This window comes from Pan paniscus, chromosome 4 (assembly GCF_029289425.2).
Source record: "Pan paniscus chromosome 4, NHGRI_mPanPan1-v2.0_pri, whole genome shotgun sequence".
Taxonomy (NCBI): Eukaryota; Metazoa; Chordata; class Mammalia; order Primates; family Hominidae; genus Pan; species Pan paniscus.
This window is the reverse complement of record NC_073253.2, coordinates 61,271,601-61,293,820: the sequence shown is the minus strand read 5'-3', so window position 1 is coordinate 61,293,820 and position 22,220 is coordinate 61,271,601. Positions and strand designations below refer to the sequence as shown.

The window sequence follows — 22,220 nt, the reverse complement described above, 5'->3', positions numbered from 1 at the left end:
AATTAGCTGCTTCCTAGAGAGGGTGAGCAACTCAGTAACAAACTATACTAGGTATAATAGTCTTCGCAGCCTGAAAGATCTCCTGAGGTCGTATCTTCAACATCTGTATGCATGACTTAGCACATGAGCTATTGTTAAAATTGAGATACCAAGCTGGGATATGTACAATGACCAAATTAGCACACCACTGTTTCTTGCTATTGTTAAAATTCTACCAGGCTTTCTTCCTCACGAATTATGTTATTAACTCCTTCCACTAACGATAGCAATTGAATAAAACAGATACATAAGCAAACGGAATCAAATCCAAAAGTCCCATGTAGATACAAGTTCTCTAAAATAATAGGATACCCATATAAGACTCTGGAAATAGGCCTGGCACAGTGGTTTATGCCTGTAATCCCAGCAGTGTGGGAGGCCTAGGCTGGTGGATCACTTGAGGTCAAGAGTTCAAGACCAGCCTGGCCAACATGGGGAAACCCTGATTCTACTAAAAATAAAAAAATAAAAATAAAAAATAAAAATAATTTTAAAAAGCCAAGCATTGTGGCATATGCCTGTAATCCCAGCTACTTGGGAGGCTGAGGCAGGAGAATTGCTTGAACCCGGGAGGCGGAGTTTGCAATGAGCCGAGATGGCACCACTGCACTCCAGCATGGGCAACAGAGTGAGACTCCGTCTCAAAAACAAAACAAAGCAAAAAAACTTTGGAAGTAATATGCGACAGCAGTCAGGATTAGATTTATGAAGTTTCTATCCATTAAGAAGGTTATAGCTTTATATCCTCAAGAAACTTGAGGATTCTTAATCACCCTTAGGGGAGAAACAGAATGCTCCCCAATTCCTAATTCCCTGTAGACTCTGAAAGAAGAATGAGATGTACAAAAGACTGTAATAGCTCTCTTAAGGGATCTTTCAAGGCCCTTCCAAGTAGAAATATAAACTCTATATGCCCAGCCCTGTAATGCTGACAGTGCTTGGGGCAGATTGGAGGCAAGGCAGGAAGTTACTTCACCGCACACATAGGACTGGAATGGCCTCAATGGAATATGGGGCCATTCACAGGATCCTCATTCAAGGAACACAAAAGTGTCCTCAGAAATATCACTCTTTCTCTTTGAAGGCCCTGAATTGCCAACATTCTAGATTCACTCATTTCACTTCAAAGCTGGAATGCTTTGACTGTCAGGAGGTCCTTATTGAAAAGCAGATTATTTTTGTGCAAGGTAAAACCCCTCTACAGTTAACACATAAGTGAAGATTAGTTGGGCCTTTGCTGAAGAGAATTTGAAGGAGAAGATAGTGTCTGGATTACCTAGCAGCAGAATGAGAACAAATGGAGAAAGCCTAAGTTTTATAAAAATTCAATTTGTCTAGCATCTAGTTTTTGCAGGGGCTGATACTCTGCTTTTATTCAAAATATCTATTACTGGTGGCTTCTCAGGGATTACAAAACTATGCTTTGGGCCTCTCAAAATAAATATAAAGGCTTTAGGAAATATCTTATCTTCTCCCTAATTGACAGGAACAGGACATGTTCTGCATTTGGATAAACTGCATTCTGATATCTATCATGGAGATTTCTACTAGTCTGGTTTTCAGGAGCATCACAGCGTTGAGATAATTCATTATAAAAGGGAAGCACATCAAAAAGCAAGCAAGAAGTTAGTGATAAACCTGAGTCTTTTCATTCCTACTGCAAAGCTTTTCACCTCCATTTTATTATGAAATATTTCTTAATATTTGTAGTTTCATTAATCGGTAAACCTTCATTGTCTGGGTTAATAGGACATAGCCTACCTGGCTGGATTCTGACTAACTTCTCTGTGTTCTATAACTGTGGGAAGAGATCATTAACAGAAAGGGTGCCAGCTGGGAAAGATTATTATAAAAGGAGACACTAAAACATTGCTGCAGACTTCCTCTCTACAAAGCTCAAACTCATGTAGGTGTGTCCCCGCTTCCGGGGCAAACCAGTTCCACTATTCTTAACATTTTACCCCCTAGAAAAAAACGTGATATTTACTGAGCCAATCTCAAGAAGGTGATCTAGCCATCCTATCTAGGGTCCATCATTCTCTCTTAGGGCCCCAACTTGAGAACAACTATTGGTGAATTAAATACTTAAAGGATGAGAGATTGTTCTCATCTGCTTGGAGTATAAACTTCTTTAAGATATCAGCATCTCTACACACATTATATTTGCTATCTTACTATTCCCTTTGTGAAGAAGGGAGTCATTGAACAAGTTTCTCTCCTCATAAAACTCTTCAATTAGATTTTTGACATTTCAACTTTTTTCATCTGATCCAAGTAAGAAAAAAATGTCAGAACCCCCAAAATATGGGTAGGATTTCTTTCTCTTCTACTTGGATTAAATGATTTCTACTCTATTTCTAACAGACTGGATCAGTTTATTGCTGTCCCATTTGGTTGCAGATAATCCTGGATTATATTTTTAAAGCAAAGAAAGAAGACCACAAATATTGGTGTACAATGTGTTACATTTCTGAAACTTTTTAATAGGAGATTTACTGTCTGTTCAAATTTGGGAAAAAATGCTAGAAACTTCAAAGCTTAAAATGCTTTGTAGATTCTTGCCGAAAGGTAACCAGAAGATAGGTAACAAATACTGAATATTAGATTTAGTTGATAAATGTTTCTTCAAATAATGTAAAGTGTTTATCAAATTCTTTTCATCCTAGCTATGTAATGCTAAATTTGCAACGTTTGAAGTTGTGGGTTCCTAGTTACTGAAGCAACCAGTCTGTGGTGCTCAGTTTTGTTTACATTTGGCAAATGGTGTCTTCCTGCTTTCAGGAAAAGAAGGCTTAAGTAGGCTTATGACTACCTAGACATCAAATGGTTTCTACAGACATCTTCCTTCTTAAATATAAGTTAGATATGTATGTAATAATTAGAAAGTTGAACTAAAATGGTCAGAACAAAATGCAGGAGATACTAGTCCAATCAACTCTTACATATTTGAAAGCTCTCTTGAGGGGTTCACAAAATCAAAACTGCAACTGAATTCCCACTTCCTTCACATAACACCGTCTTGGCTATAAAAACTTAGCTTACTTCCAGAAAAGGATGTTTACTGGACCAATCCCAGGAATACACAGTGAGTAAACTCTGAACTTCATTCTCAAGGGTTCTTCAAGCCCAGAGAGCATGCAAATGAGACTTTTTAAAGTCTAAAATGATTTTAGTTGTTAAAAATGTGTACAGATTCATATAAATATTTAAATTATAATTATAAATACATATAGCATTATAATAGTTCCCGATAAAGATTGATAACAATTTTATTTTAAAAATATATTAAACTTTTAATCTCCCATTCTTTAGTTAACTCCTTTTTTTAAGTATCTGGCAACTTATATGCAGTTTCTGAAAAGAAAACCTAAGATTCAACACCTGTCTATGTAGGTCGGATTGTCTATCCATGGACAAATGGCATAGCAAAGGAAAATCAAATGAATCTAGACACTGTTAAGGACCAATAAGTCCACCAAGACTAAGGAAAATGCTTGCCACAAGACTTAGCATTCCTTCATACAGTAAAATTTCCCTCATTCAGACTGATATCAAGATGCTTTTAACAATTAAATCAGGAAATTTATGTCTGTGGCAGTTGCAAATATTTCTATCAATCCTGACAGAAGAACAGAGGCCTGAGAAAATCTGAAGAAATGAAAAGAACTCAATCAAACATGAATCCAAGAAGCTCTGAGGATTGTGTGAGATTAATTCCAGGAAGGTGAACAGCAAAATCTAAAATGTCTCTACTCTCAAAGAATTCATGTTCCACCAATGTAATGAATCTTTAAGATGGCCGTCATTTGGATTCAGCCTTAAGATGAAAAACTATCATGCATCCAAAAAAGGTGTTTTTTTCATTAATCTCACAACAGAACATCAAACAAAGCAATTCAAATGGATCAGCTCCAATCCATCTGGAGTGGTCAGACTGTGGGAAGGATTTCCAACCACACAGTGAAAACCATAAATAAAAGCTATATCAAAATATGGTGATCTCCTTCCTCCGTACCCCGTCCTTTCCACCAACTACCTTACCCCATGACCTCAAATAATCACCGAATCTGGGAAACATTAGTAGAGTTGCTCCAGCTGACCTCCATTACTGTCCCCAGTAGGTGAAGGTAGTCTCTGAGGTAGCGAATGTCAAAGTTTAGTGTGAAGTGTAGTGTTCATTTCAGACACAAAAACACTCGGTTAGAAATAAAGAGGCCATTGATGGAGAAGTGCATAAATGTCTTACAAGCCTAGAACAATATCCTGGGTGAGGAAGTGATAAATAATAAGTTATTCTGACAACACCTGCTACTCATTAAGTGACAGAAGCCTCTTGGCCACCATTAATACTTTCAGCATCAGCCAGAGGAAATACAGGGCTTTGTAAAGGAAAAAATGTTTTTAAACGGTGGTGGTAGAACTGAGCAGATGTGCATCTATTCGTTGATTACATTATAGTGGGATTTAGTGAATAAAGGTTTAATAATTAAAGCTGAGGCATAAATGACATAGATCAAACACAAGGTATCTAAGAAATTAAAGACGTTCAGTTTAACTCAGAAAGACTTTGTTCTAGTACTCACTCTGCAGTTAACACTGTGTAATTAAAAGTTATTTATTGACTACTGAGACATTCTTCAGAGTTTCTATAAAATGAGATTTCCTATACATAGTTTTTGGATTTAGGGGTTTAGGGTGAAAATGAAGACTATAAATAGGAGCCAATCTTTCCTCCACAAAATGGGAAGTTCACTGCTTGAAGAATGTATATTAGCAACATGATGTGACCCCGTAGCCTCTTACAAGGTGCTGTCACTGGGGAAAGAGAGCAGAGGTGTGGAGATAAGTCCTCTTCGTCTTCTCAGACTGAATATGGAAGCTACCCCAAGAATGGTCTCACTGTGCTTGAGAATGAGGACAAGGGAACCAGCAAAAGTGCAGACATCTGGAAACACTGAAATTTGCACATTTCTCTCTTTCTAACAGGAATCACTGCTGGAACCCAAAATAAAAAAGCTGCATTGGAAAATAGACCCCAGACTGGAGTTCTGTCATCCTTGTGAGGCTACTTCCTTGAGAGTTTGACTCCAACCCTGGATTGAGTCAGAAAAAGAAAAGGAAATGTAGTAAATCTGCAGTGAATTAATTTTCTATTAGAAAATCATTTGGCCCAATTTGTCAGAGTCTGACTTTCTTGAAAAAAAAAATTAGTAGGAGCTTTAAGTCTTTAGGACCACTAAGGGATAATTTTAATCATTACTGCTGAGCTGCTCTCTGGCTCCAAATCTATCTCTAGTGGCCTTTCAGTGTGACTGACTTCTTCCCAGTGTCTCCATGGGCACTGAAGGAAAGCGATTTGATCACTCACTATTGAAATCTTGATTAAAAGCAAGTGTTCTCTCAGCGTACTTTAGCTCTCTCTCAAGGATCTGATTTTTTTTGTTGTTGTTCTATCTCAACAGCTAAGCTTTAATTCTAACTCCTAAATACAACATTTGCTATTTCCAGTTGCAACCACAAGATAGCAGGATAACTTAATTTGAGTTTCAACTGGTGAGGTAATGGATTCTAAAACCTGATAAGATGGGAGGCCCTGGCAGATAGATCATCTAAGGTCAGGAGTTCATGACCAGCCTGGCCAACATGGCAAAACCCCATCTCTACTAAAAATACAAAAATTAGCCGGGCGTGGTAGCACATGCCTGTAATTCCAGCTACTCGGGGGGCTGAGGCAGGAGAATCACTTGAACCCGGGAGGCGGAGGTTGCAGTGAGATGAGATAGTGCCATTGCACTCCAGCCTGGGCAACAAGAGTGAAACTCCATCTTAAAAAAAAAAAAACTGATAAGAGCAAATTATAGAAACATGATTATTATGTGGTACAAGATGAAATACAATTAGATAAACTTCATTGTTTAAAAAATGTTTTTAAAAATACAATGCCTGAATGTATTATTTTATTAATAGTCAATGATAAAGAAATATTAATATATAGAAATTTATAAATTACATAGCAAAGTGAGTACATTACTAATACAATGATAGCCATTAATATAAAAATCCCTTTTAAGTTGTCAGAGATAAAAATAATATATGTTAATATGTGTGTTTGTTAATAATTTCTAGCCTTTCTTATTGGGAATAAGTGTTGCTGTAAAATTTGTAGCTGAATTATAGAACTGACATTAAAAAGAAGAGAATATTATATTGGTTTTTTTTTAATTAACTCTTGAACTGATAAAATGTTCTGTAAGAATATTTGAGCAGAATAAAATGGCTCATCTTAATAGTCATGGATGATTCTTCACAGAGCTAAACTATAAACTTGTCTCAAGAATTTCAGCCAGTCCCTGGAGATTTCACAGAGCTTCCTTCACATCTCTCCCTAAGAAGAGAAGCCTGAGAAAACAGATGGGTCTTCCTCTGTGACTCTGAGATCAGCAGCCCAGCCTCTGGCAACTAATCAAGGGGAAGAATTCCAGGGCCAATGGCCCTTCTGAAAAAAATATTCTGCTTCCTTTTTCCCAGAACTCAAAGTGAAACTCGAATTTATCGAGTTGGTTATCCTGTATCTCAACAAATCACTAAATGTTTCCCCAGATTTAGTACAAAAGAAGAAAAGAAAAAGATAGACAAAGATGGGAGAGTGCACATACACTTAGGTAATACGGTCACTCTCAGGAGAAGCCAAATAGCTCATAAGATTATGTTGCAATTATGAACTGAAGTAAAATAAGAATAAAATGAAGCAAATTAGCCTTGATTGATATCAACAAAAGTGAAGGTACTAAACTTTATAAGAATGAATAGTACCACAGTTGGGGGCTTAAGTATATGAAGTATACAATATGATGGGATATTATGCAAAATATTTTCTCAGCTTAAGGATTTTTGAAAACATTTGCAAGGATGAGTCAATATATTTTTTTCTCTACATTAGAAAAAAAAACTCAGTAAATAAGTCCTGGAAAGACTATAACCATCTTTATTTTTATTTCTGTCTCCAGAAAGACTTGATCTCCTAAACAATATATAAGAAAAAAGTTTGAGCCTATGACCTGTTTTACAGAATCACAAATGGAAGTAAGGAACCAAAAGATTGTGTTCTACTTTTATCAAAAACGTCTCCTCTCATTGCATTTTAAATACATTATTCTTCAGACACTAACACAAATTATCTGTCATTTCAACTAGTAATTAGAAAAGAAGAACAGATATTATGGTCTCTCTAAAATGCTGTGTGTGTGTGTGTGTCTGTGTGTGTGCTGAAAAGAACAATATTCATACTTGAAGGAAACTAATTTCATCTTTCTTGCTCTAAGCTATATAAAAAAGGAAGGAAGAGTTTTGAAGAAAGACAATCTTTTTCTATATTACCTAGAGCAAACGAGATGAAATTAGTTTCCTTCAAGCATAAATATTTTTCTTTTCAACACACACACACACAATGACAAATCACGTCACAGAAAGACTTTAGGCCAGCTTCTCCTTGCATCGTTTTCCCACAGCCATGTTTGTATTTTAATCTAAAATCTGATGAACCCCAAATTACACCTCCAGCTCAGACTGCTCTCCTGCAATCTATGTTTAGCTGCCTCGTGGATACCTGGAAGGTCTAGAGGCTCCACAAGTTCAGCCAGTCCAAAGCTTTAAGGAATGAATGAGTACATCTTTTCCTGCCAAAGCATTTTATCTTCATTGTATGTTTTCTTCATTAACTCCATTTCCATTCACTTACCAGTCATTCATTCCTTGGGTCCTTTCTCTTCTTCCTCTCTGCCCCTGCATTAAGATGATATCTCTATGCCTATTGTATTCCATTAAAATTTTAAGTTACCTCTGCTGCTTCCCATTTTGAATCCTTCCATTCTCCTACCAAAGAGGACTTTCAGAAAAGCACATCTAGAACAGTTACTCTCTACTTAAAACTCTTAATGGCTTCTGTATAGGAGAAAACCAAAACTTCTTAAGATGGTATACAAAGTCCTCCACACATGCTTACAATTAAGGCTTCAGGTCTAATCCATTCCCTTAACACTGCCCTTCCTGCTTTATGCATTATTCACCTTGTGTTCTAGACACTCAGAATTACATGTAGCTTTCCTTGTGTCATGCTGTTTCACACCTCGAGGCCTCTGCTCAAATTCTTCAGGCTCTTTAGGATTTCATCATTTTTATACTCCTGGATAAACTTCCTTCGAGTACTTTAAGATCCAGATTTCCCAGGATTTCTTACTCTACAAAATTGTCCTTAAGTCATCCACTCAGATTTTATTACTCTTTCCTTTGTGCCAGACTGTACCTAGAACACAATTTAATATTCAAGCATACATTGTATTTTAAAATAATTTCCAGAATGTCTTACCTGATAGGCCTTGAAAACCATATAACAGAGAAATGTCTTTGTTTCCCCTGCGTATTCCCAATACTTAGAGATGGGTGGTATATAAGAAACACTAAAACAATTTAAATTAAAAAATAGTTAAGAACTGAATAAGATTATATGAGTTTTACAATATGTATGTCATTATTCTAAGTATTGTGTGGAATATAAATAAAACAGTGTTCTACTCTTCATGAACTAATAGCACATGTTTATAAATAAAAATATATAGCAAGATAGAAAGTGACTCTGCTGAGGGAAATTAGAGAGAGGGTTTTTTTGTTTGTTCTGTTTTGTTTTTGTTTTTGTTGTTTTGTTTTCAATCAAAAGGTCTAGAAAGTTTTCATGAAGAGGAATTAGGGTAGAGATGGGAATTGAGAATCATGAAACCCAAATCTGGACTGAAGTACATGGGCTTTACCTGGAATTAATCATGAGCCCTCAAAGTTTCACAGCATGAGAATAAATGCTCAGAGCTAAGCTTCAACATGGTTAATTTGAGAGCAGTAGTTAGGATAAATAGAATCAATGAAGGCTGGAAACAGAGGCCATTTAAATAATTATTATAATTAATCATTATTATTAATTGTTAATAATTATTGTATATTTAGTTATTTGATTATAATTATTCAAACTGTTCTAAAGGACTTGATATTTGAATCTCAGAAATGGGGTTGGAGAGTTCTCGAGGGGAAAATGGCGGATAGGAGGCAAGACTAGATTGGAGACTCACTCGCATTATGAACTTTTGCTCCAGAACTACTGCAGGAATATACCAGGAAAGCCGAGAGAATCCACAGATCCTCTGAAGGAAGCGGATTGCTCCTGCAGGACTGGGGAGAAAGCCCAAATACTTGTCTGCCTAGTCGAGGAGGAGTGCCTCCCAGGCTTGGAGGGCTGGTGTCGAGTTGTGGACCTCACCGTGTTGACCCTACCTACCGCACATGTGTCAAGACTCTCATGTCACAAGCGTATCTTGCTGCCCCACCTGCAGCACCATGCAGGACATGGATCAGCTGAAGATGCTCCTCAGGAAAGAGGAGAGTCACAGCCGACGTCCTGGCCACGAAGTGAGAGAGCACTGCCCAGAAGCGCCGCTCGGTTGGCTTCTGAGAACGGGACTCTGTGCTTCAGGGAACATCTGATGGCTGAGGTTTGTTGGCACGGCAGCTGCGGGACAAACCGTTGATGCTGAATCGGCAGAAATTGTCACAGAGGGCAGCAGGGACAGGACTGGCAAGGACTTGCAGCCTGGAGACCCCGTCTGGCCCCAGCTGGCCCCAAGCTGATCAAGTGACGGGCAAGTCATGTGACCTTCACCAGGCTCTGCTTCCGAATCAGCAAAAGGGAGGCAGAGGCTGCCAGGCTGGGCGACAGAGCAAGACTCCATCTCAAAACAAAAAACCAACAAACAAACAAAGTCTTTGATTCTCAGAGAGCATTTGTCTAATATAATAAAAAAGTGGCTTTCATAAAACCTCAAAACTGTTAAGACATCTTCTAGGCTTCATGGATTCTTGACATTTAATCGTTCTGTTCAGAAAAGTTTATAGAAGTCAAATAATTCTGTATAAATTATGGAAATCCGCAATACTTTTTTGTTGTTGAGATTTAAAGTTCTAAGGGATTGTCAATAGATATCAAAATATTAATCACTGGACAAACGCTCTTCAAAAACTTGTGGGTTTTTTTCTTCTGTTGTATACATTTGAGTCCTGCATGCTGCGAAAGTCTGAGAATAGAAGCATTAAATTGGTTTCTCTCGGGGGAAAACACAAAGAAATGGGGTTGCAGCTGGGAAAGCAAAGAGATAGGAACACACGTGGGACATTTGGAGGACAGGATCCTTGAAACTCGGCAAAAGATTTCACAGAGTCAAACAAAAGGCATATGCACCCAAGAAGAATTAGAAGTTGTGAATCTGAGGAACTGAAAGAATCGCCATGCCATTCAGAGAAACAGGGGAAATGTGAAGAAGAGCTTTGGAAAGAACATTACCTCTGTTTTTTGTCAGGAAAAGATTTTGGCCATTCGTACAAAGATATTTAAAGACATCAGAATGAATGTTAATGCCCAGGAATAAAATGTAGGAAATGTACAAAAGAAGTCTGGGAACAACTTACATGTAAGAAACTGGAGGAAGAAAGGAACCCCAGAAAAGGAGGAGAAAACAGGAAAACAATCATGAGATCGTGATCATTCAACCAAGGAAAAGCAAAGTGTCAGCATGAAGGTGCTGTTGACAAGATCTAGGGACGCTGAGGTATTGAAGCTGTACAGTCCAATACAGTAGCCAATGGCTATGAGTGCCTGTTTAAATGTAAATCAGACTAAATTTAAAATGTATTTCCTCAGTTGCATTAGCCACATTGTAAGTGTTTAATACCCACAAGAGGCAAGTGGGTTGTGTATAAAAATAGTGCAGCTATAGAACAAATTTATTTTGGCAGAAAGTTCTTTTAGATAGTATTGGATTGAGGAATATAAAGACTGAAATAAAAGTCAACATGAAGGTGGTCTCTCAAGGCAGTTAAGGAGTTAAGATTAGATCAGAATTAATTCCTTACTCACTTACCCTAAGTGTGTCCTTCCACAAATTACTTGATCTCTTTAGACCCAATTATTAGCATTTACCTCCTGGAGTTGTTTTTTAAGTGATTAAATAGTAATATGTATGTATTTTATTGTTATTCCTGGACCACTGTTAGTCCTCAATAAAAGGAAAGAGCAGCTGCAGCAGTGGAATACAGAGGGGTTAGAAGCCCTATTGCTATTGATTAAGAAGAAAGCCGGAGGTTAATATGTGGATGCTGCAGGCCTAGACCACACTTTAATAGATCCAGAAAGCTAGGAAGGCAGATTGTGCGGGTAACAGTTTGGGGAGGAGTTCTTTTCTGGTAAGTGTCCCAGAGGAAGTATGGGCATGAGGGGATAACAGAGAAAGTACAGGAAGAGGGAACAAATAGGAAGAAAGGTGGAAAGGATGTGTAAGCATCAATCTATGTCTTCTGATTGTTGAAGGGATGGTTGTGTTGTCTGACAAAGATAATATCACACATCAGTGGGGAGATTGGATAGGGGAATTTTTACTGGGAAAGGGCAAGGAGGAAGTCAAAGTAGGAGCAAGAAGTGTTCCCCATTCTCCCTGAAATTGCATTATTACAAGGTCAAGAATTGGTTTTATTTCTAAAACCTTAACCTGACTTTGTTAGTATTTGCCACCGCCTGAAATGCTATGTTAACAATCATTCTGAGGCTGTATTTGGACTCATTGGGAAGTAGTGCATGAATAAAGAACCATTTCATGGATGTAGAAATCTTGCCCTAAGGTCAACAGTGCGTATGAACCTGGTTTAACTGGTTTCAAGTGGCCAAATGATCACAGCCAGAAAGAACCATCCTTGGCTTTTTCTGCCCTGAAGGTTTCTTGCTTCTGGGACACACAGACTTCAAGGACTTAGATTCTACCTCTGGAGAACTGTGCTCTGGTGTCTCACACCCATGTAACCCACAGGTCATATCCTATTCCTTCACCAAATCATAGTAAATTCCAAGCCCCAATTCCCCATCCTTCCTGTGCTTCAAGACTTTAGATGGCCTCAATGCTGATATTCCTTCCAAAGAGCATTAGTAGCCACTTGAACCTTGAAAGACAGAGAATAGTTCATTGAACCAGTTAAGAACACCTAAGTCATGGAAGATGGAGGCTGGGATGAAAACAGGGTAGTGATACAAAGGATTTAGTCTAGACCCTTTTTTGTTTTCTTGCATTTCCATATAGGAATGAAAATGATGAACGTTGAACTGATATAAAGAAATGCCTCATTAAACATGATTTTACAAATTCAGAACCTAGAAAAGGAAATTTTAAATATTCTTTATTGCAGTCTCCATATATTATTCATTTTTGTATGAACTTTAAGTACCTAGTAATCATCAATCAATGCATTTGACACTGGTGATAAAATTATGAACAAGATGCCACTTCTGACTTCAGGGCAATTAAGGCCCTGCATCTAGTGGGCACACAATGATTTCTGTTGCTTTTAAATGAATTAAGGAAAATAATGAGGGTTTTATTTGACTACACATATGGGGAAATTAATTGCAATAATTATGTGATCGTTTACATATATCGTGCCTAAAAACTTCCTAGAACAATAATCATAGTGATCACTAAATGTGTCAAAACAACTTAGTCATAAGATATATTTGATTAGAATATCTAATTCACTTTAATGTATTAAATTCTGTTCATAATTTTTAGTCATAGTCCAGTATCCCCCATACTTGAAGAAAACACGAGAATATTGCTCACATCTTAGTTCCCAATCAATTAAAAGCCCAGCATAGCTGCTTATTCCTACCCCCTCCCACCCTCTCCAGCAAAATATTCAATTTGGGAAGAAACGCTAATTTTGACCTGAATTAGGTCAAGGTTTGCCGAAAATATAGTGGCGAGACATTACCACACATTTAGCTGTTCTGCTTTCATATTATTTTTTTTTCTTAAATGGAGTCATTTATGATAGGTTCATGGAGAACTCAGAGAAAATGGAAGAATTGGTTTGAATGATTCTATTCAGTAGGAAAAAGACGGGAGTATGACTAATCCTTAAGGTTTTATTCTCCATGATCAAATGACTTTGAAAAATTAAAGAGTTTGGAAAATGAGACAAGGAGTATTTAAACTAAAACAGGGAACTCTCAGAAGTTTGTTGAGCTAGACTAAAAAAAAAAAAAAAAAAAACAGGGGAATGTGAAATTCAAAGAAGCCTTGCTCTTTGAATCTCAGTGCTGTTACACAGGAGCTAGTGGCTTTTGGAGTCCAACAGAGCCTTTCATTTCTCTCTGAGGCAAAATGTTTATATGTAGATACAAGAGCTCTGTAAATCAACCAAATCAGTGCATCAACTCTCTTTCTGTTTATATACACTAAGCATATGCTTCCTGTGACCACTTCAAAAGAAATATAACTTTCTTGAATATTATTTAAGTGCAGCTCGATGGCTGTGAAAGAGAGAAAGTATAACTGACTTTGAATCTTTTACTACATGGGTGGAGAAAGAAGGAAGGAGTGATTGAAATGTTACACTGACCAGTCTAGGAAATGGGTAATAACTTGTGATTAAATGCAGATGTTAACCTGAAAAATTCAGTTAATCACAGATATTAAACATGCCTGGAAGCCATAAAAAGGCAGAAGGTAAACCAATGAATAACCTTGCATTGAAATCGTGTAGTGACACACAATTCACATTGGAATAAAATAATGGACTAAATTTAAATTACTTCAACTTTTCCGTCTTGTATAAATGTTTATGTACAAATGAACAGACCATTACATGGACTAGTAACCAGGGAACATTGGCAACTTGAATATATCAAAATCAAAATGGAAAGATCCAGGAACAACAGGTATGTAAGTACCACTTGGAAAGGAACAAGCTGAAAAATATTCCATTTGAGTAAGCATAAACCACATTAGAAACAAACATTATAAATAGGTTTTAAAATCCAGAATACTTGTTACATCTAGAGATACTGCACTAATATAAAAAGCAGATCATAATTTTCCATAAGTGGTGCTTGGAAATCACAACTAGGCATTTCATAGCTAATGCTCCGCAGTCTAGTACTGGACTTGGGATATAATAATCGACACTCAATAAATGTTGGTTCTGATTTATTGTTAGCAGTGCTCCTCAAAATAAAAAGCCAGAATGTTCTATAAATAAGAAGACTTCAAAAACATTGAAATAAGCAAGTGTAATTGCTACTATAATACATATATTCATACATTTTGCCAGCAGTCACCACTCTTTGCCACCTCAAGTTACCAATCTAACATTGTTGACAAGCACCTATATTTCACTTTGAGTTCCAATCAGTCTCGCATTCATCATTTTCAGCTGCTGATTTATCACTTTCAGCAGCTGGTTCTTCAAAGCCCACTGTAAATACAGGCAGGAGCTTGGTGATAGAATAGGATAACCACAAGTTGCAAAGTGGCTTTTGCAAACAGAAAATAAAACGATTTCCCACCATTTCTGCTTTCCAAGCACCCTCCAAGATGTAGTCTAGCAAAATGTGGGGACTCCCCATGTCCATATTTCAAAAAAGTTCAGTCTTGCGAGCCACAATCTTGGTCAAATTACATTAGAGAAATTGAAAGAGGATTTCAAAGTTATGAAGTAATGGACAATCAAAATAAAAAGGAGTTTAATGTTGAAGGAAACCACTGAGACTGAAAATTGTGAATTCCTACTATTATTGATCCAATTGCTTATGGAGTTGAATTTTTTTCTGGTAGATTAAAAGAATGAGGCAGTGTTGTTGGTGTATAGAGAGAGTTTTGTTGAAAAACAAATGGAAAGGGTAATCAACAGAATTGGCAAATAGTGATTATAATAATAACAGTAATAATGAAAACAAACCCTAATTGCACATGTAATTCTGCATAGAATATAAAGGAAATGGGGTCAAATGGATGACTGAGTGGAAGGATAAGAGCATTTAAGTAGTCGAAGAACAGTGGCTGTACTAGTTAAGAGTGTAACCACACAGATTCTCTGACCCATGAGACACATTGAATGTGAAGAAGGAAACGGCAGTCTTTTTGTGGCAAGAATGGAAGATGAAGAACATGAAAGTTAAAAGTTAAAAGTCACGTCTGATCTCATACCTACAGTCTTTCTTTTTTGGAGACAGACTTTCGCTCTATTGCCTGGCTGGAGGGTAGTGGCGCAATCTCGGCTCACTGCAACCTCCGAATCCCTGGTTAGAGCGATTCTCCTGCCTCAGCCTCCTAGTAGCTGGGATTACAGGCACACACCACCACACCTGGCTAATTTTTTGTATTTTTAGTAGAGACGGGATTTCACCGTGTTGGCCAGGATGGTCTCGGTCTCCTGACCTCATGATCTGCCCACCTTGGCCTCCTGAAGTGCTGGGATTACAGGAATGAGCCATCGTGCCTGGCCACCTACAGTCCTTTAATAATAACCGAAAAGAAAAATTTAGTTAATGAGGCACATGGGACTCCATCAAATGTAATTTCTTGCCCATTCAAGCATACAAACATTTTTGATGGGCCAATGACTGGCAAAGTTAGTAATGTTATCATTGTGTTTCTAAAGATCACAGGAAAAAATACTCCACAAAACAGGCTGAAAAAAAAACTGCAAAACAAATTCCAACTCATTTCCTGTGTTGAATTGGAAAACGTAATACCAAAGAGCATTTGTCATCATTGTCACAACTGGAGTCTTAAATTAACTTCATAAGTTTCAGTTTCTCATTGAGAATCTATGCCTATCAACAAGGAAATATAAATACATTTGTTCAATTAGAGAGAAACTAATTCTTCTGACATTTTTCTTCCTTGTTATTCCCCTGGGCACAGTCCTGAAATAAAAATAGAATTATTCCCATCATCTTTTATTCAATTTAAGTTTAAACTATAATTGGGTATATCCAGGGATAAAATAATGAGTGTATTTAAGGATAGAAATAGAGTCTGTAACCTCTTAAGAATTTAGTGAAATTCTATCCCTTGTGAGTTGTGGTTTACCCAGGCAGATTTGCCAGAAGATCCCCATTCCATTTGATGAGGTGAGTCACCTTGTTTATCACAGGCTTCTTCATGTGTAAGACTTTTCTTGGTTCATCAATGCTGGCTCCATCACCAGAGATCTTTCCGTGTTTCTTCACCTTCTAAAATCTTTGTAGATTTTGATGCTTATATTTGATCTGAGGTTTCTTTATCTGAAAGCAATGATTCTGTTTGAAGGGATCAGAGTTCACTTTGATGCATCATAACATAAAATAAGAAAGTATCGATGAAGCAGCCTGCAAATATTAGCAAATTGAAATTATAAATCCAGTTGATCTTAGCATACCACAAATGCTTTTATTCAGAAAATACATTCATTGAAGCCAAGAACAAATATATTGTTTGTAACTCCAGTGCCTATACGAGTGCCTAATTCACAATAGGTGCTCGACAACTATTTATTGACTGACAGTGAATGACTGTTGACAGAAAAATAATTTAGATTTAGAAATGGCCTTAATTGAAGGATCCTGATGCCTATAACATTAACTTGCTGTCCTAGAAAACTGATTGGGGTAGGGGATGGTTGGGGGAAAGTTCTAGATGATTATATATGATCTTGTCTGAGATTGCTAACTCAGTAAAAGATACAAAGTGAAGCCCAAAACACTCAATTGTGTTTCCACCATGTCTTTTTAAAAAAAATTATTTTGAAATAATTGTAGACTCATATACAATTATAAGAAAAAACAGTCAGAAATTCCACTGAACATTTACCCAGTCTCCCCAGCACTGTAAAATTTCCAACCAGGAATTTTACACTGATACAATCAATACACCTTAGTTTTACATGCATTCATTTGTGTGTGTATTTAGTTCAATGCAATTTTATCACGGGTGTAGATTCGTGATCCACTTAGATATCTTCTATTATTTTTAACACAATTTTATATCAAAGAAATTTCTGCCAGGGGTGAAGGGACCCTTATGGAAATGACAGAAATCAGAGAATCTACTACTGGATGTGGGTATGTGAGTAAGCACAAAAGTCAAAGTTCAGCTAGATTGTCTGCAGTACTATAAATAGAGGGAGATATGAACAGAATAAGATAAAACCTCCCTGGAGCTACACAGATAAATTAGGAGCTGGTAAAAGTCTTACGAAGGAATCATGTAAACTGCAGAATATGAGAGAGGATAGGAACTTGGAAATTTGTTAATATGAAAAAGGCAGGACAGATAGAAACAAAATCCAGATGTTGGTCAATATGGGGAAAATATTGAGGGAAAGATTTAGGGCAATGAAAGAAGATAATAGATACATAGAGGGAAAGATAGCAACAGAGATTGATTATAGGGACTTTTTCATTTCTTAAAAAAAACCAAAAATGGGATACATGTGCAGAAGGTGCAGGTTTGTTACATAGTTTGCTGCACCTATTGACCCATCCTCTAAGTTCCCTCTCCTCAACCCCCACCCACCAACAGGCCCTAGCATGTGTTGTTCCTCTCTCTGTGTCCATGTGTTCTCAATCTTCAACTCCCACTTATGAGTGAGAACATGCAGCGTTTGGTTTTCTGTTTGGTGTTCTGTGTTAGTTTGCTGAGGATGATGATTTCCAGCTTCATCCATGTTCCTGCAAAGGACATAATCTCATCCTTTTTTATGGCTGCATAGTATTCCATGGTGTATATGTACCACGTTTTCTTTATCCAGTCTATCATTGATGGGCATTTGGGTTGGTTCCATGTCTTTGCTATTGTAAATAATGCTGCAGTAAACATATGTGTGCATGTGTCTTTATAGACACAGTAGAATGATTTATAATCCTTTGGGTATATACCCAGTAATGGATGGAATTGCTGGGTCAAATGGTATTTCTGGTTCTAGATTCTTGAGGAATCACCATACTGTCTTCCACAATGGTTGAACTAATTTACACTCCCACCAACAGTGTAAAAGCATTCCTGTTTCTCCACAGCCTTGCCAGCATCTATTGTTTCCTGACTTTTTAATAATCGCCATTCTGACTGGTGTGAGATGGTATCTCATTGGGGTTTTCATTTGCACTTCTCTGATGATCAGTGATGTTGAGCTTTTCTTCATATGTTTGCTGGCCATGTAAATGTTTTCTTTTGAGACATGCCTGTTCATATCCTTTGCGCACTTTTTGATGGGGTTGTTTTTCCCTTGTAAATTTGTTTAACTTCCTTATAAATTCTGGATATTAGACCTTTGTCAGATGGATAGATAGCAAAATTTTCTCCCATTCAGTAGGTTGCCTATCCACTCTGATGATAGTTTCTTTTGCTGTGCAGAAGCTCTTTAGTTTAATTAGATCCCATTTGTCAATTTTGCCTTTCGTTGCAATCACTTTTGGCATTTTTGTCATGAAGTCTTTGCCCATACCTATGTCCTGAATTGTATTGCCTAGGTTTTCTTCTAGGGTATTTATGGTTTTGGGCTTTACATTTAAGTCTTTAATCCATCTTGAATTAATTTTTGTATAAGGTGTAAGGAAAGGGCCCAGTTTCTGTTTTCTGCATATGGCTAGCCAGTTTTCCCAGCACCATTGACTGAATAAGAGATCCTCTCCCCATTGCTTTTTTTGTCAGGTTTGTCGAAGATCAGATGATTGTAGGTGTGTGGTGTTATGTCCGAGGTTTCTGTTCTGCTCCGTTGGTCTATATGTCTGTTTTGGTACCAGTACTATGCTGCTTCGGTTACTGTGGCCTCATAGTATAGTTTGAAATCAGGTAGCATGCTGCCTCCAGCTTTGTTCTTTTTGCTTAGGATTGTCTTGCCTATATGAGATCTTCTTTGATTCCATATGAAATTTAAAGTAATTTTTTCTAATTCTGCTAAGAAAGTCAATGGTAGTTTGATGGTAATAACATTGCATCTATAAATTACTTTGGGCAGTATGGCCATTTTCATATTGATTCTTCCTATCCATGAATATGGAATTTTTTTCCATTTTTTTTGTGTCCTCTCTTATGTCCTTGAGCAGTGGTTTGTAGTTCTCCTTGAAGAGGTCCTTCACATCCCTTGTTAGCTGTATTCCTAGGTTTTTTATTCTCTTTGTAGTATTGTGAATGGGATGATTTGACTCTCTGCTTGCCTATTGATTCAGGATTCGACTCCCTGCTTGCCTATTGTTGGTATAAAGGAATGCTGGTGATTTTTGCACATTGATTTTGTATTCTGAGACTTTACTGAAGTTGCTTTTCAGTTCAAGAAGTTTTGGGGCTGAGATGATGGCATTTTCTAAATATAAAATCATGTCGTTTGCAAACAGAGACAACTTGACTTCCTCTCTTCCTATTTGAATACCCTTTATTTCTTTCTCTTTCCTGATTGCCCTGGCCAGAACTTATAATACTATGTTAAATAGGGGTGGTGAGAGAGGGCATCCTTTTCTTGTACCAGTTTTCAAAGGGAATGCTTCCGGCTTTTGCCCATTCAGTATGATATTGGCTTTGGGTTTGTCATAAATAGCTCTTATTATTTTGGGATATGTTCCATCAATACCTAGTTTAATGAGAGTTTTTAACATGAAGCCATGTTGGATTTTATCAAAGGCCTTTTCTGCATCTACTGAGATAATCTTGTGGTTTTTGTCTTTGGTTCTGTTTATGTGATGGATTACGTTTATTGATTTGTGTATGTTGAACCTGCCTTGCATGTCAGGGATGAAGCCGACTTGATCTTGGTGGATAGGCTTTTTGACATGCTGCTGGATTCAGTTTGCCAGTATTTTACTGGGGATTTTCACATCAATGTTCAACAGGGATATTGGCCTGAAGTTTTCTTTTTTGTTGTTGTGTTTCTTCCCAGTTTTGGTATCAGGATGGTGCTGGCTTCAAAAAATCAGTTAGGGAGGAATCCCTCCTTTTCAATTCTTTGGAATACTTTCAGAAGGAATGGTACTAGCTCCTCTTTGTATTTTTGGTAGAATTCACCTGTGAATCTGTCTGGTCATTGGCTTTTTTTTGGTTAGTAGGCTATTAATTACTGCCTCAATTTCAGAGTTTGTTATTGGTCTATTCAGGGATTCGACTTCTTCCTGGTTTAGTCTTGGTAGGGTGTATGCGTCCAGGGATTTATCTATTTCTCTTAGATTTTTCTAGTTTATTTGTGTACTGGTGTTTCTAGTATTCTCTGATGATAGTTTGTATTTCTGTGGGGTCAGTGATGATATCCACTGACATGATTTTTTATTTTGTCTATTTGATTCTTGTCTCTCTTCTTCTTTATTAGTCTAGCTAGCGGTCTATTTTGTTAGTCTTTTCAAAAAAAGAGCTCCTGTATTCATTGATGTTTTGGAGGGTTTTTCGTGTCTCTATCTCCTTCAATTCTTCTCTGATCTTAATTATTTCTTGTCTTTTGCTAGCTTGTGGATTATTTTGCTCTTGCCTCTCCAGTTCTTTTAATTGTGATGTTAGGGTGTTGATTTGAGATCTTTGTAGCTTTCTGATATGGGCACTTAGTGCTGTAAATTTCCCTCTTAACACTACTTTAGCCATGTCCCAGAGAATATGGTACGTTATCTCTTTGTTCTCATTGGTTTCAAAGAACTTATTGATTTCTGCCTTAATTTAATTATTTATGCAGGAGTCATTCAGGAGCAGGTTGTTCAATTTCCGTGAAATTGTGTGGTTTTGACTGAGTTTCTTAATCCTGAGTTCTCATTCGATTGCACTGTTGTCTGAGAGATTGTTATGGTTTCCGTTCTTTTGCATTTGCTGAGGAGTGTTTTACTTCCAATTATGTGGTGAATTTTAGAATAAGTCCCATGTGGCACTGAGAATAACGTATATTCTGTTTATTTGGGGTGGAGGGTTCTGTAGACCTCTACTAGGTCCACTTGATCCAGAGGCGAGTTCAAGTCCTGAATATCCCTGTTAATTTTCTGTCTCATTGATCTGTCTAATACTGACAGTGGGGTGTTAAAGTTTCCCACTATTATTGTGTGGTAATCTAAGTTTCTTTGTAGGTCTCCAGAAACTTGTTTTATGAATCTGGGTGCTCCTGTATTGGGTGCATATATATTTAGAATACTTAGCTCTTCTTGTTTAATTGTTCCGTTTATCATTATATAATGCCCTTCTTTGTCTTTTTTTATCTTTGTTGGTTTAAAGGCTGTTTTGTCAGAGACTAGGATTGCAACCCCTGCTTTTTTGTTTGTTTGTTTGTTTGCTTTCAATTGCTTGGTAAATATTCCTCCATCCCTTTATTTTGGGCCTGTGTAAGATGGGTCTCCTGAATACAGCACACCAGTGGGTTTTGACTCCTTATTCAATTTGACAGTCTGTGTCTTTTAATTGGGGCATTTAGCCCATTTACATTTAAGGTTAGTATTGTTATGTGTGAATTTGATCCTGTCATCATTATGCTATTTGGTTATTTTGCACACTAGTTGATGCAATTTCTTCATAGTGTCATCAGTCTTTATATTTTGGTGTGTTTTTGCAGTGACTGTTACCAGTTTTTCCTTTTCATATTTAGTGCTTCTTTCAGGAGCTCTTGCAGGGCAGGCCTGGTGGTAACAAAATCCCTCAGCACTTGCATGTCTGGAAAGGGTTTTATTTCCCTTTCGCTTATGAAGCTTAGTTTGGCTGGATAGGAAATTCTGGGTTGAAAATTCTTTTCTTTAAGAATGTTGAATGTTGGCCCCCCATCTCTTCTGGCTTGTAGAGTTTCTCCAAGAGGTCTGCTGTTAGTCTGATGGGCTTTCCTTTGTAGGTGACCTGGCCTTTCTCTCTGGTTGCCCTTAACAGTTTTTCCTTCATTTCAACCTTGGAGAATCTGATGATTATGTGCCCTGGGGTTGATCTTCTCATGGAGTATTTTAATGGTGTTCTCTGTATTTCCTGAATTTGCATGTTGGCCTATCTTCCTAGGTTGGGGAGGTTCTCTTGGATAATATCCTGAAGTGTGTTTTCTAGCTTGTTTCCATTCTCCCCATATCCTTCTGGTACTCCAATCAATCGTAGGTTCAGTCTTTTTATGAAGTCCCATATTTCTTGGAGGCTTTCTTCTTTCCTTTTCCTTCCTTTTTCTCTATTCTTTTCTGCATATCTTATTTCAGTAAGGTGGTCTTCAAACTCTGATATCCTTTCTTCCACTTGGTCTATTCAGCTGTTGATACTTGTATATTCTTCACAAAGTTCTCGAGCTGTGTTTTTCAGCTCCATTAGGTCATTTATGTTCCTCTCTAAGCTGGTTATTCTGGTTAGCAA

The 22,220-nt window shown here is 37.3% G+C and overlaps 1 long non-coding RNA gene across 1 annotated transcript in view; it reads right to left on the bottom strand.

Moving 5' to 3' along the window:
- Nucleotides 1-12,853: 12,853 nt before the first annotated feature.
- LOC129397777 (uncharacterized) overlaps nt 12,854-22,220 on the bottom strand; it is a 213,741-nt gene continuing 204,374 nt past the window's right edge. The window contains exons 8-9 of the long non-coding RNA XR_010112196.1: nt 16,046-16,273; nt 12,854-15,829 (exon numbers count right to left, since the gene is read on the bottom strand). This is a non-coding gene — a long non-coding RNA (uncharacterized LOC129397777). The remainder of the gene's footprint in view (nt 15,830-16,045; nt 16,274-22,220) is intronic.